At 44.5% G+C, this 14,981-nt stretch overlaps 1 protein-coding gene across 3 annotated transcripts in view; it reads left to right on the forward strand.

Moving 5' to 3' along the window:
• The first annotated feature begins 1,472 nt into the window (after positions 1-1,472).
• FBXO10 (F-box protein 10) overlaps positions 1,473-14,981 on the forward strand; it is a 67,152-nt gene continuing 53,643 nt past the window's right edge. The window contains exons 1-2 of one of the 3 annotated variants that reach the window (XM_077965682.1): positions 1,473-1,573; positions 2,071-2,205. The gene's annotated coding sequence lies outside the window, so the exon portion shown is untranslated. Of the gene's footprint in view, positions 1,892-2,070; positions 2,206-14,981 lie in introns of all 3 variants that reach the window. The other 2 variants (XM_015117421.3, XM_015117422.3) reach the window with 2 other exon arrangements.

Below are 14,981 nucleotides of genomic sequence, written 5' to 3' on the forward strand. Positions count from 1 at the left end.
CAGTGTATGAGAGTTCCCTTTTCTCCATGTCCTCACCAGCATTTGTTATTTTTTTTGTCTTTTTGTTAATAGCCATTCTAACTGACAGTGTCAAATTTAACAAGTTCAAATGGGAGTTCTTGATCTGCCCCCACTTCCAAATATGTTCCCCTTACAATAGTTCCCATTTCAATAAATATCACCTCCATGGGCCCAGTAAGTAGGTTAAGCTACCAATCTCTGCTTCCACTCTTAACTCCTGTCTTCACATAGTAGCTGACATACTGTTTTAAAAGGTATCAAATCCTCCACCCCTTCAGTGGCTTCCTGTTACATACAATTTTAAAATCCTTATCATGGCCTACTAAGTGCTGCATGATCTGGCCCCTGCCTACCTTTCTGATCTCACTTCTCCCCGTTAAAAAGCTTCAGAGAAGCTAGACGTTTTCCATTTCCACAAAGAGCAATCTTTTCTCCTTCAGCCCAATCCACTTGGCCCAAGAGCTTTCACAGGGCTTACCCTGCCCCGCTTCCATTTGGCTCTTTATCTTACTCTGAGAGGTCTTCCTTGACTACCCTTCCTTGGTCCCTAATTTATTTAGTTTTATTTTTGAAACAAGAGGCTCACCCTGTCACCCAGGCTGGAGTGCAGTGGCATGATCATGGCTCACTGTTAACCTCGAACTCCTGGGCTCGAGCGATCTTTCCTCCAGCCTTGGCCTCCAAAAGCGCTGGGATTACAGGCATGAACCACCACACCTGGCCCCTATTTATAAATTACAGTTCCTTCCGTACATTTTCTACAATTTTAAAGACATATTGGTTTAAATGACGCTTGATTACTGTCTACTTTCTCCACTACAGAATTAACTTAAGGAGAATAGGAACCATACCTGCTTTGTTCAGTTTTGTGCTCGTAATAGTAACGGCACCAGCAGCAACAAACATACAGCATTTACTTTGTGGCAGGCATTATGCTAAGCGCCATACATACAACTAATTTAATATGTACTCCTAGTATATTGTCTGGACGTAGCCAATGGTCAGGTTGTTCAATGAATGAACCCAGCCCCTACATGCTCACCTACAGGGAGCCTAGCACCCCTGGAAACTGCTCCTTATACTGTTAGATAACTGGTGCTCGCAGGAATCTTATTTACACCGTATTGGCCTTAGCATGTCTCCCTGCAGTTTCCACCCACTGGTTCTATTTCTGCCCCTTCTGGGGCCACGCAACACGAGCCTGAATCGTCCTTCCGCAAGCTCGCCTTTGCAGTACCCGAAGACCCACGCGCCCCCTCCTGGTCTCCATTCCTCCCACCTCCCGGTGCCCCTCCGGCAGATACAGCTTTTCTGCGCGGTGGTCGGGAAGCCCAGCCCCGGCTAGCCAGCTGCTCCCGGCATCCTTCGCCGCCTTGCGCGTCACGTGACGGCCGCGGCCCCACACGATCCCCAGGCAGCTGTCCGCCCCCGGGCGGGGCTGGCCGCACGCCGCAGTCCTACCGGCTGCTGCGGCTCCGGGGCGGGTGGCGGGTGGCTTCCAGGGCACGGGCGGCCGCGGCCCGGACTCCGTGGTGGGCGAGCGCCCTGCGAGGTAAGCGGCCGGTGCGCAGAGGCTGCGGGCGAACTTGGGCGTCGGGGGAGGGGACCCGGGGCGCTTCCCCAGGCGACCGACCCAGGAAACGCCGTTCGGTCCTGGCCGAGACTGAGCGTCTGGTCGGGCTTCGGGCATCAGGGGTCTGGCAGAAACGTGAGGGGTGCCCTCAGGCCGCCCGCGGCTCCGCGCTCTCCCGGCACCCGGAGGCTCAGGCACCCAGACGGAGAGCTGTGCCTTGGTTTCCCCTCCCGTAAAACTACCGGACGCCGAGGATGTATCTCAGCGGTGCCTCCAGCCCTGAGATTTTTCGAGTGTGTAAGTGAAGTCGAAGAAGAAACTGACTCTTGGGATGGGGAAGACCCTTCACCTAGGAACGCAGGGGCAAATATGGGTCTGGGCATCCACTGTGTGTTTTATGCAAATCGCAAGCCTCTCAGAGACGGTTTCTTCATTTTTAAACAAAAGTGATAACGCCTGTCCTGCCTCGCTCTTAGGACTGCAGTGAAGAACAGAGGGGAAAGTCATTTGAGGAGCCAGAACTCGAGTCAGCTGTGGGTTCAGATCCCAGTTCTGCCACTTATTGGCTTTGTGACCTTGAGCCAGATTGATTCCTCATCTGTTAAAAGGAGGTAATAAGCTCATAGGTTGCTGGGAGGATTAATTGTAAAGGGTTTAGCACACAGTGTCTAGCACAAAAGCCTCAGTAGATAATGCTGTTAATATAAGCATTATTAGTAAGCTAGAGATTGCCCCACGTAAGGGTTTTTTTGGTTTTTGTTTTGTTTTGTTTTAGGCAGAATAATCACTTTTGTTTCTATATTTTTAGTCCTGAAAACTGCCGTTTTGGTTTTAAGACCTCTTCCCTTTTTCTCATTCTGGGCCCCCTTTGCCTTCTCTTTTACAATTGGCATATGAACCTGTTGTTCCTACTATATGAGTCAGGCTGGATGGGAACGTCAATTTACTTGAGCAGATGGGTATCAGATTCCCTCTGAGGGGAGAGAAAAGTGCCAGGCATGTGTTGCCACCAAAAAAAACCAGAGTACAGTGATTGACTGTCAGAGCTGGAGGATGCCTGGGAAACCATCTAATCCAGCTGTCTCCTTTGCAAATGGAGAGACTGGACCCAGAAGGACGACAGGACTTTGATTTTGCTCAGGACCCAACAGAGTGTTGGCAATGGGTAGTGGAGAGGACGGACCTTTTACCAGGCGCTGTGCTTTCCCTCAGTTCTAATCTCATTCTGCGTTTATTCAGCAGCTATATGGAACCCCTACTGTGTCTTGTACACCTACTAGGATCTGGACATAGAGCAGTGAACAAGACACACATGGTCCCTGTCCTCACGGGGCTTTTTCTAGAGCTAGCTGTGTTAGTTTGAGGTTATATAATGTTTTTTATATATATATATCCATCTCCCTGCCCGTTCTCATTACATTTTAAAATAACAATAAGCTGCAGCTCGCAGTGAGCTTACCTCATAGCAGCTGGCCTCCAGGGATAGGAGCACACAGAGACCTGAATTATTTCAGGATCCCTCACACCAGTTCCAGAGCCCTTGTTGGAGCCTGGTGAGATTTGAGAGACTGGAGAAAAAGCTGCTCTGTCAGGGCTTTTAAGAAAGGATTTCCTTCTGCCCTGGAGCACTTGGATTTCTTTGTATTTCTGGTTTCAGGCCTCTTATTGTTTTTAGATTTCTGAAAAGAGCCGACTTCACCGTAGTGCCTTCATTTTGGTTGCCGTGGTTATCAGGGGAATTGTATTTTTGTGATCGCACAAGTAGCTGTTAAGCAATAAATGGTCAAGCAGTCACCAGTTCACCATGAGTTTCCGTTCTCTGGTTTGTTTCAGTTGCAGTGCAGTTACACTATTCCTTCCTTCCCTCCCTCCTTTTTTCCTTCAATAAACTTGCATTGGTGGCCGTGCCAAGCGGAGTGGGAGTGAGTAGAAATAGATAAAAACATACGTAGACTTTGGCCTTAGGGACCTCAGATTCTTTGGCAGGGATAAAACTGAGGGCAGATTAGTGGGGGCTCTAATGATGTAGATAGGGAGTCAGCAAGAGCTCTCAGAGATGGGAGGGATGGTGTCCTGGGCAACCAAGAAGACATCACTTGCTTTTCACAGGATGATGTGAAATAAACAAATTCCTTTTACCTGCTTCAGTCAGGAAATAGATGGAACAAGCTTTGTTCTTTCAGTTTGCCTTAATGAATGAACCTATTCTTGAGTTACCTGTCCTGGCTTTTGTTTGAAATGTCTGCTAGTTTCTCTCATTACCCTCTTTCTGTTAGTTTAGCGATTATTAGTTTCCCAGTCGTCTAAAATGTTTGATATTGTATACGTAAAGGAATGTATACAAAGAGACATTTGATTAAGATTTTTGTCTATTTCAGTTTAGATGTTTAACATATATGTCTCATTTCACAAGTTGGGTTTAAATTCACTCATATATTTCCTTATTTTTTCTAAGTAGACTCCCAAGTCCTCTGTAATGCCCTTATTAGTGAGAATTCCAGTGTCTCCTTCTCCAAGCTCTCTGGGGCTTATACATTCCAAAGAGGTCAGTCTTACTGTCACTCTCCAGAGGGGAGAGAACTGCATTGTCTGAGGAGTCCACACACATTGTCATTCCTGACACCGCTATATGGCATCACTGTTGAGCTGTCCTACACAGTCCACGAATGTGTGATCACTGCTGTCCAACGCCCTTATTGGACTAAATCTCTGCTAGCATGATTCCATGCTTGGTTTCCAAGGTTAGAGCTTGTTTTATTTATGCTTGCGTGCTCAGCCATTCTCCCCAAAGCACCTCACTCTGGGCTTTTTGTTGAGCTTTTCACCAGGCTGGGTTCCCCTGCTCTCCTGGAGAGTTCTCTTTTAGGGCATTTGGGGCCCTTCCTGCTAGCAGCCTTGGTCATGGTCATCTAGACCACCCAAGAGATGTCTCTGTTTTCCAACTTCTTATCAGAGTTTGCGGACTTAATCCCTTCTCTTCCTAACCTTAACCCAAATCCCTTTGGCAAATTGGTTCCGCATACTCTCCCGGGTTCTGCCTACCAAGGATTCTCAGGAATGACAGCCTTCAACAAGGTATCTACCCCAGGACTTTGGGTGCCTACTCACCCTACTTTTCCATATGTAAAGTGGGGTCCTCAGGTCACCCTGAGCAACATAGATTTAGGCATTCTGGAAAATTTACTTGGCGTGTACCCCGTTAGGGATTTTGCAGGCAAGTTTTTAATTTAAAAATAAAGGATTTTAGTTTTATCAATTTTTCTAAGAAACAATAATCAGTATATTTATTTCATTTATTTGTCTTAAACTTTTTGAATGTGAAATACAGCAAATATGCATTAAAAAACCACAAATATATAGTTTAGCAAATAACTATAAAGGAAATACGCATGTAATCACCAGCATGTCAAGAGCCAGAACATTGCCAGTACTCAGTGCCTGCTTCCAAATCATAATTTCCTCCCCCAGAAGAAATCATCTTGACTTTTGTGATAATCATTTTTTTTTTGCTTTTCTTTGTAATTATATCACCTATGTATATATCCCTAAACAATATAGTTTAAGTTTTTTAACATCACACATATAGAATCATACTGTTTGCATTTTGTGTTTTGCTGCTTTTGCTCAACTTGTTTGTGAGATGCATCCATGTGGCAACCTCACTTATTTTCATTGCTAACAGTGTTTCATGGTATGACTGTGCCACAATAGATGTATTCATCCTGTGGTTAATGGATACTTGAGTTACTTATAGTTTCTGACTGCCAAGTACATCCTTAGATATTTTCTGTTGTATTTGAACAAGTTTCTTTAGGTTATATATGTTAGAGTAGAATTGCTTTACTAGATAGTGTCAGACAGTTTACTTTCCCACCAGGAGTATATGAGAGTTCCAGTTGCTTCATATCCTGGCAAATAGTTGGTTTTATTGGTTTTAATGTTTTAACTATTTTCATGTGTGTATCATGATTTTCTTGTGGTTTTAACTTGCTCTCATTGCTTACTCTTGAGGTTGAGCACTTTTTTCTTTTTTTTTTTGGAAACAGGGTCTTGCTTTGTCACCCAGGCTGGAGTGCAGTGGCATAATCATGGCTTACTGTAACCTCAACCTCCTAGGCTCAAGCGATCTCTCCCACGTCAGCCCCCTGAGCAGCTGGGACAGCTGGATAATTATTTTAATTTTTTTTTTTTTGTAGAGACCAGGTCTTGCCATGTTTCCCAGGCTGGTCTCAAACTCCTGGACTCAAACTGGTCTTCCACATCAGCCTCCCCAAGTGCTGAGATTATAGGTGTGAGCTATGCCCAGCCCTTGAGTAGTTTTTTGTTGGTTAATTGGATTGCCTCTTTTGTGAACTGTCTATTGTCTCTTGCCATTTTTAAATTTTTTAGCCGGGCGCGGTGGCTCAAGCCTGTAATCCCAGCACTTTGGGAGGCCGAGACGGGCGGATCACGAGGTCAGGAGATCAAGACCATCCTGGCTAACACGGTGAAACCCCGTCTCTACTAAAAAATACAAAAAACTAGCCGGGCGAGGTGGCGGGCGCTTGTAGTCCCAGCTACTCCGGAGGCTGAGGCAGGAGAATGGCGTAAACCCGGGAGGCGGAGCTTGCAGTGAGCTGAGGTCTGGCCACTGCACTCCAGCCTGGGTGACAGAGCGAGACTCCGTCTCAAAAAAAAAAAAAAAAAAATTTTAAATTGATTTTTCAATAAGGAAATATATAAAGGAAATATATTTCCTTTATTTTTTTTTTCAATAAAGGAAATATATATCCTTTATATATTTTGGTTAGTGGCCCCCCTGTCCGTTGTACATTTTAAAAGTATCTTCTTATACTGTATGGCTCTCTTTTCACCTCTGAAATGGTGATATCTTAGATCCCATTCTGTAGAAGCAGGGCATTATTAAAATAGGGATTCTCGTTCAAGTGGGACTGTGGGAGAAGCGCTCAGGAAGAGGAGTATGAGGAAAGCTGGATTGGGGGAGGAGAGGCACAGCCTGGTGAGGGGGCAGTTGCAGTTCTCTGGAGAAAGGGACATCTGTGAGTTGTTCTCAGGTGATACCACATCTGAGTGACAGGTGTGCTAGCCAGTAAAGAGGATCTGGGTGGAACCAGTAGTATTCTCCACAGTCCACTTCTTGCACCATACAGATAGGTTTGCTTCTTTTTTTTTTTTTTTTTTTTTTTTTTTGAGACGGAGTCTCGCTCTGTCGCCCAGGCTGGAGTGCAGTGGCGCGATCTCGGCTCACTGCAAGCTCCGCCTCCCGGGTTCACGCCATTCTCCTGCCTCAGCCTCCCGAGTAGCTGCGACTACAGGCGCCCACAACCGCGCCCGGCTAATTTTTTGTATTTTTAGTAGAGACGGGGTTTCACCGTGGTCTCGATCTCCTGACCTTGTGATCCGCCCGCCTCGGCCTCCCAAAGTGCTGGGATTACAGGCGTGAGCCACCGCGCCCGGCCTAGGTTTGCTTCTTATATTAAGTTCACTCTATCCAGGTACAGCTTCTCCAGGATTTAGGTTAATCACAAATCCTGGGAAAACTTATAAGAGGAAGGTAAGTGAGACAAATTACAACCGTTGGTCCAGAAATCTAACACATGCCCATATCATCCTCTTCCACCATCCATTTTAGTTTCCCCTCCTTTGAGCCTTGAATGTATGATAGAACTTGGTGATGAAGCCACCTGGGCTTGGAGGTGTGAAGTGTATTTTCTTTGCAATCTTATTTTTGACCACAGATTCAATGTCTTTAATGGTTCCAGGGTGATTTTGTTTTTATATTTCTTAACTAAGTAATATTTTCCTGGGAGTTTATCCCTTCATATTTATTTACATAAAGTTGTTTATAATATTTTCTTTTTTCGAGACGGAGTCTCGCCCTGTCGCCAAGCTGGAGTACAGTGGCGCGATCTCAGCTCACTGCAACCTCCGCCTTCCGGGTTCAAGCAATTCTCCTGCCTCAGCCTCCTGAGTAGCTGGGATTACAGGCACGCACCACCACACCCAGCTAATTTTTTGTATTTTTAGTAGAGACGGGGTTTTACCACATTGGCCTGGATGGTCTTGATCTCTTGACCTTGTGATTTGCCCACCTCGGCCTCCCAAAGTGCTGGGATTACAGGTGTGAGCCACTGCACCCGGCCGTTTATAATATTTTCTTATCCTTTGGTGTACAACATCTGTAGGGATATCCCCTCTTCCATTCTGATTTCATTTTAATGCTTTTTTTTTTTTTTTCCCCTTCTTCGTTGGTTTTAGTAGAGGTTCTTTTCAGAGAACCTGCTTTGATCATCAGTGATAGTCTTCATAATAAATTTGTTTTCTGTTTCCTAAGTTCTGCTCTGTTCTTTATTTTTCTCTTCTATTTTCCTTGGATATATTTTGTTCTTTTTCTGACTTCTTGAAATTGATGTTTAGTTTCATTAATTTTGATCTTTTTGATTCTTTCTATTTAAGGTTATACATTTTTTTCCAAATTCTGTTTCAGCAGGAGTTCACAAGTTTTGATATATGGTATCTTTGTTGTTTATTTCTTTTCTTCTTTTTTTCTGAGACAGACTTTCACTCTTGTTGCCCAGGCTGGAGGGCAGTGGCACAGTCTCGGCTCACTGCAACCTCTGCCTCCTGGGTTCAAGTGATTCTCCTGCCTCCTCAGCCTCCAAAGTAGCTGGGATTACAGGCATGCGCCACCATGCCCAGCTAAGGTATTTTTGTATTTTAGTAGAGACAAGGTTTTACCATGCAACAGGTTTTTACCATGCAACAGGTTTTTACCATGTTGCTCAGGCTGGTCTCGAACTCCTGACCTCAGGTGATCCACCCGCCTTGGCCTCCCAAAGTGCTGGGATTACAGGCATGAGCCTTCTTAGTTGTTTATTTCTAAAAATATTCTAATTTCCATTGTAATTCTTTCTTTAACCAATAGGTATTATATTCGAGAAATGTGTTTTGTAATTTCCAAACATACGAACATTTTCTAATTATCCTTTATTAATCAACTGTGGTCAGTGAGCTTGTTCTGTTTTTTGTTTGTTTTTGAGACAGCCTCACTGTCTCCCACATTGGAGTACAGTGGTGTGATCATAGCTAACTGCAGCCTTGAACTCCTGGCGCAAGCAATCCTCCTGCCTCAGCCTCCCCAAGTAGCTGGGAGGACTACAGGTGTGAGCCACTGTGCTCGATGCTGTATAATTTTAATCCTTTGAAATTTCTTGATACTTCTGTTAGGGCTGTGTTTATGGTCAGTTTTTATAAATGTTCCATGTGTATTTGAAAGTAATGTGTATTCTACAGTTACTGGATTCAATGTCCAATGAACTGCCATTAGATCAAGTTTATTAATGGTGTTCAAATCTTCTTTATCCTTACTGAGTGATTTTTTTTTCCTATGTATTATAGAGAGATGTGTTTAAATATCTAACTATAATTATGAATTTGTCTACTTCATCTTTTAATTATTTATTTATTTATTTATTTTTGCTTTATATCTGTAAGGCCATATTATCAGGTACATACAAACATAAAGTTGTTTTATCTTCTTGGTGAATTAATTTACTTTTTATCATTATGAAGCTGCCTTTTTTGTTTCTAATACTTTTTTTTTGCCTTATACTTTATCTGACAGTATAGCTATACCATCTTTTTAAAAATCTACACAAGGTATATTTTTTCCATTACTTTTATCTTTTCTGTAACTGTGTTTTAGGTAAGTCTCTTATAATTGGGTTTTGGTTTTTTAAACCCTGGGAAAACTTAAAAGGAAGTTTTTGGGTTTTGGTTTTTTAAACCTTGGGAAAACTTATAAGGAAAATTTATAAGGGAAAACCCTGACTTTCTTTGTCTTTTAGTTAGAACATTTAGTCCATTTTCGTTAATAGCACCACTGATGTATTTTTGTTTAGGTCTGCCTTATTTTATGCTTTCAATCTGTTTGTCCTGACAGTTCTCCATTTCATTATAGCTGTCTTCCCTTCTTTGGGGCTATTTTTCATCATTCACCTTTTTTTTTCCTACTAATGTGGATGTGATACACGTTTTCTTAATGATTATGCTTGAAATTTCAATTTGACCAAAGTTGATAGATTTCGGTTATAAGTGGTGAATATCCTTACTTTTTTGGACAGATAGGACAGCAACCTTAGACCACATGAACTGCATTTATCCTTTTTCCACCTTAGGGTAGATGAGATGTAAATACAATGTATCAACCTTGATTAGAGTCTTACTAGCCTACAGAGAGAAAAAGGAAGTGAGTAAAGAATTCACCTGAGAATCAACAAAGTAAATTGGGCGGGGGGGGGGGGGGGGGGGGGGGGCGGGGGGGGGCGGGCAGGGGTGTGCCAGTGGCTCACACCTGTAATCCCAGCACTTTAGGAGGCTCAGGTGCGCGGATCGCCTGAGGTTGGGAGTTCGAGACCAGCCTGGCCAGCATGGTGAAACCCCGTCTCTACTAAAAATACAAAAATTAGCGGGGCGTGGTAGCAGGCGGCTGTAATTCCAGCTACCCGAGAAGCTGAGGCAGGAGAATCACGTGAATCCTGGAGGCGAAGGTTGCAGTGAGCCGAGATCGGACCATTGTACTCCAGCCTGGGCAACAGAGCAAGACTCCATCTCAATAATAATAATAATAATTTACTTGAGAAAACTGTGTATTTGTCAGGATTTGTTTGCTTGTAGGTGATCAGCTTAAACTATCTGAACTTGAAAAAGATTATCAGCTGGCTTTAAAAAGAAAATGTTTCTGTGTCCCTGGCCCTTTCATCTCTTGCAGTCTCTCACCTTGATTGTCTGAGTCTGGCTTCATTCCTCACATGGACTCCTTCAAGTTGCCCCATTCCTTGCAAGGGGATGGGGGATTCTTACTGTCTTCTTTGGGTTAAGTATCCATCCTGTGAGGCAGAGGACTGCACCACTCTCACTGGCAGCCCCAGCAGGACTAAATAGAGTGGAAGCAGGGTTTCCCTGATGATGCAGAAGAGGGAAGATGCTGGGCAGACATAGCTAAGGCCAGGTACAGTGGCTTGTGCCTGGAATTGCAGCACTTTGGGAGGCCGAGGCAGGTGGATCACCTGAGGTCAGGAGTTCAAGACCAGCCTGGCCAACATGGTGAAACCCTGTCTCTACTAAAAAATACAAAAATTAGCTAGGTGTGGTGCCTCCTAGTTCCTTTCTTGGAGTACTGGGGTTCCTAACTTGTGAAGTGATGATATACGAACTTCTAGCCTCACCATCACATATATATAAACTCATAGATCATGAAATAAGAATGAATTTGATCCTGCAGTTGTTATGCACTAAAATATCACTACACAATAAATGTTTACTCATAGGAATTGAGGATAAACATACTACATTTTGGTTGTTATAACTGCTCATTAAGATGATGTGTAAGGCTGGGCATCGTGGTTCACGCCTATAATCCCAGCACTTTGGGAGGCTGAGGCAGGAGGATCACTTGAGCCCAGGAGTTTGAGACCAGCCTAGGCAACATAGTGAGTGACACCTCATCTCTACAAAAAAAAAAAAAAAAAAAATTAGCTAGGTGTGGTAGCGGCTGCCCATAGTCCCAACTACTCAGGAGTCTGAGGCTGGAGAATCACTTGAGCCTGGGAGATTGAGGCTGTAGTAAGCCAAGATCACATCACTGCACTCCAATCTGGATGACAGAGCAAGACCTTGTCTCAAAAACAAAACAAAACAAAAAAGACATATAAAAAACACCTGGCATTTAGTAAGCCCTCAAAACACCCTTGCCTGCCCCTTCAAGGACATGCAATAAATTTATGTGAGAATCAGTACTAAAACCCAGATCTGGGGACCCCCCCTACAACTCCCCTTCTGTCTCCTAGGTAAACCAAAATGAACAGGCAGTGCATTGAAAGGAGAGAGGGTCCTTATGGCTCCAAGCCCACTCAGAAAGCACTATCAGAACACAGCTTTCTGGTTTATGTCATCAAATTTCAAAGCTGAAAATAAGAAACAGATGGTTATTTCTCAAGCTAAAGAGAGCTATGGTTTGAAGAAATGATGACAAGCCCAGCTGAAGTTTTTCTCATCTTCAAACTTAGGTTTTGTCTCATTTTCTTTTTTTTTTTTTTGAGACGGAGTCTCGCTGTGTCTCCCAGGCTGGAGTGCAGTGGCGTGATCTCAGCTCACTGCAAGCTCCCCCTCCCGGGTTCACGCCATTCTCCCGCCTCAGCCTCCCAAGTAGCTGAGACTACAGGCGCCCGCCACCACGCCCGACTAGTTTTTTGTATTTTTAGTAGAGACGGGGTTTCACCATGTTAGCCAGGATAGTCTCGATCTCCTGACCTCGTGATCCACCCTCCTCGGCCTCCCAAAGTGCTGGGATTACAGGCTTGAGCCACCGCTCCCGGCCTTGTCTCATTTTCAATGGTGTGTGTAGGTGTGTGTACAGGGCTCTTTGGGGTTATAATATTTTACTATTACTTTAAAACAGTTTACTCCACAAACTAAGGACATTTACTTTGATTTGAAGAAAGATTTTAAATCATTAATCCATTACAGTTGCTCAGTTAATGCAGTTTGTAGTTATTTACACTGGTGCTTGTGTGCTTCATAATGTTGGAAGAGAAATTTTTTCGTTTCCTGTCAATACTAAATAGAGTTCTGAGCAGCCCTTGATTTATTTTTTTTCCACTTTTTTTTTTTTGAGACAGAGTCTCGCTTTGTTGTCCAAGCTGGAGTGCAGTGGCATGATCTCAGCTTACCGCAACCACCGCTTCCCAGGTTCAAGCGATTCTCCTGCCTCAGCCTCACAAGTAGCTGGGATTACAGGTGCCCACCACTATGCCCGGCTAATCTTACCTTTTTATTAGAAACTAAATTCCAACACTTTGATACTAATATGGCCCTCCGTGGGTAGAAAGTGTGTTTCCCTTGTTAAACAAACGCGGGACATGAAACAAGAGTTAAGTCACCTGCCCTCAAGATTAGTCTGCAAGGGAGAGGCAGACCCCAAACTAGAGTGTGAATGAAGCCTGTTGGGTCCCTTTCGTCTGAGTCATTTCCGCATGCATAGGGCCTTTTGTGCTGGGACTTAAGGCAGCTCCCCATGGTCCCCCAAATTAACTAGAAACTGTTTACCTTTGGCTAAGGGTGTTCCATGTGAACTGATACAACTGGCCTTTCTCACTGATCCCTTCAGACTCCTGGAGCTGCAGCCAGACTGAACCTCCCAACATGTCCTAAGCCCAGCTGAAGGTTTTCTACCATGGGGGCTTTTGCTGATGCTGTTTCCTCTGCTACAGACCCCTTTCTTCTCCTCTGAATGTCCCAGGCCTATGCAAATTTCAGAGTCCAGTTCAGATACCAGCTCCTCCATGAAGCTTGGCTTAGTGGTTAAAAACAGAGTCTTTGGGGTCAGGCTGGGCTTCAGCGGCTCTGTACCTCTCTAACAAGTGATTGGGGCAAGTCATTTGTCACGTTAAGTTCTCTTGGGCTTAGTTTCTTGAACTGAAAAATGAAGACAATATTAATTTCAGTCATTGCTTCTCAAATTTAGGGTGCACATAGGTTCCCTGGTGATGTTGTTAAAATGCCAAATCTGATCCAGGAAGTACAGGGTGGTGCCCAATGCCTGCCACTTCTAACAAACTCCTAGGTCCTGGGAGCACATTTTGAGTTGTAAGGCTTGAAGAGTTCTTCAGGGAATAAGATGAAATAATGCATGAAAAGCATTCAACATTGTGCCCCTCAAATAGCAGTACTTAGTAAAAGGTATCTGCTGCTGTTTTTGTTGTCTTCCATTATTATTGATTTCCCTAGCTGGAGGTCACATTTTTATTCTTTAAACAAGGACTTTCCCTTTTTTATGGCACTGTATTAGTCTGTGCTCATGCTGCTGTGAAGAAATATCTGAGACTAATTTATAAAGAAAAGACGTTTAATTGACTCACAGTTCAACGTGGCTGGGGAGGCCTTAGGAAACTTACAATCATGGTGGAAGGCACCTCTTCACAGGGTGGCAGGAGAGAATGAGTGCAAGAAGGGGAAATTCCAGAGACTTGTAAAAGCATCAGATCTCATGGGACTCACTATCACGGGAACAGCATGGGGGAAACCACCCCCCAGGATCCAGTTACTTCTACCTGGTCCCTCCCCTGACACATGGGGGTTGTGGGAATTATAATTCAAGATGATGTTCTGGGCAGGGACACAACCATATCATTCTGCCCCTGGCCCCTCCCAAATTTCATGTCTTCATATTTCAAAACACAATCATGCCTTTCCAACAGTCCCCACAAAGTCTTAACTCATTCCAGCATTAACCCAAAAGTCCAGGTCCAAAGTCTCATCCGAGACAAGGCCTATCCCTTCTGTCTATGAGCCTGTAAAATCAAAAGCTAGTTACTTCCTAAATACAGTGGAGGTACAGGCATTGGGTAAATACACCCATTCCAAATGGGAGAAGTTGGCCAAAGGGGCTACAGGCCCTATGCAAGTCCAAAATCCAATAGGTTAGTTATTAAACCTCAGCGCTCCAAAATGATCTCCTTTGACTGCATGTCTCCCATCCAGTTTATGCTGATGCAAGAGATGGGCTCCCAGCCTTGGGCAGCTCCAGCCCTGTGGCTTTGCAGGGTACAGCCCACCTCCTGGCTGCTTTCACAGGCTGGTGTTGAGTGTCTGCAGCTTTTGCAGGCACATGATTCAAGCTCTCGGTGGATCTGCCATTGTGGGGTCTGGAGGATGGTGGCCTTCTTCTCACAGCTCCACTGGGCAGTGCCCCAGTGGAGACTCTGTGTGGGGGCCCCGACCCCACATTTCCCTTCTATATTGCCCAAGCAGAGGTTCTCCATGAGGGCTCTGCCCCTGGAGCAAACTTCTTCCTGGACATCCAGGTGTTTCTAGACATGCTCTAAAATCTAAGTGGAAGTTTCTATACCTCAATTCTTGACTTCTGTGCATCCACAGGCTCAACACCACGTGGAAGCCACCAAGGAGCAGGGCTTGCACTCTCTGAAGCAATAGCCTGAGCTATACCTTGGCCCCTTTTAGCCACGGCTGCAGCTGAAGCAGCTGGGATGCAAGGCACCATGTCCCAAGGCTGCACAGAGCAGGGGGTCTCTATGCCTGGCCCAGGCCCATGAAACCATTTTTCCCTCCTAGGCCTCAGGCCTGTGATGGGAGGGGCTGCCTTGAAGGTCTCTGACATACCCTGCAGACATTTTTTATCTTGGTGATTAACATTCCTCGTTACTTGTGCAAATTTATGTGTTGGGCTTGAATTTCTGCCCAGAAAATGGGGTTTTCTTTTCTGTCACATCCAATAGGCCAGTCATTAAACCTTAAAGTTCCAAAATGATCTCCTGCAAATTTTCCAAACTTTTATGCTCTGCTTTGTCTTGAATGCTTTGCCATTTAG

This window comes from Macaca mulatta, chromosome 15, assembly GCF_049350105.2.
Source record: "Macaca mulatta isolate MMU2019108-1 chromosome 15, T2T-MMU8v2.0, whole genome shotgun sequence".
NCBI lineage: Eukaryota > Metazoa > Chordata > Mammalia > Primates > Cercopithecidae > Macaca > Macaca mulatta.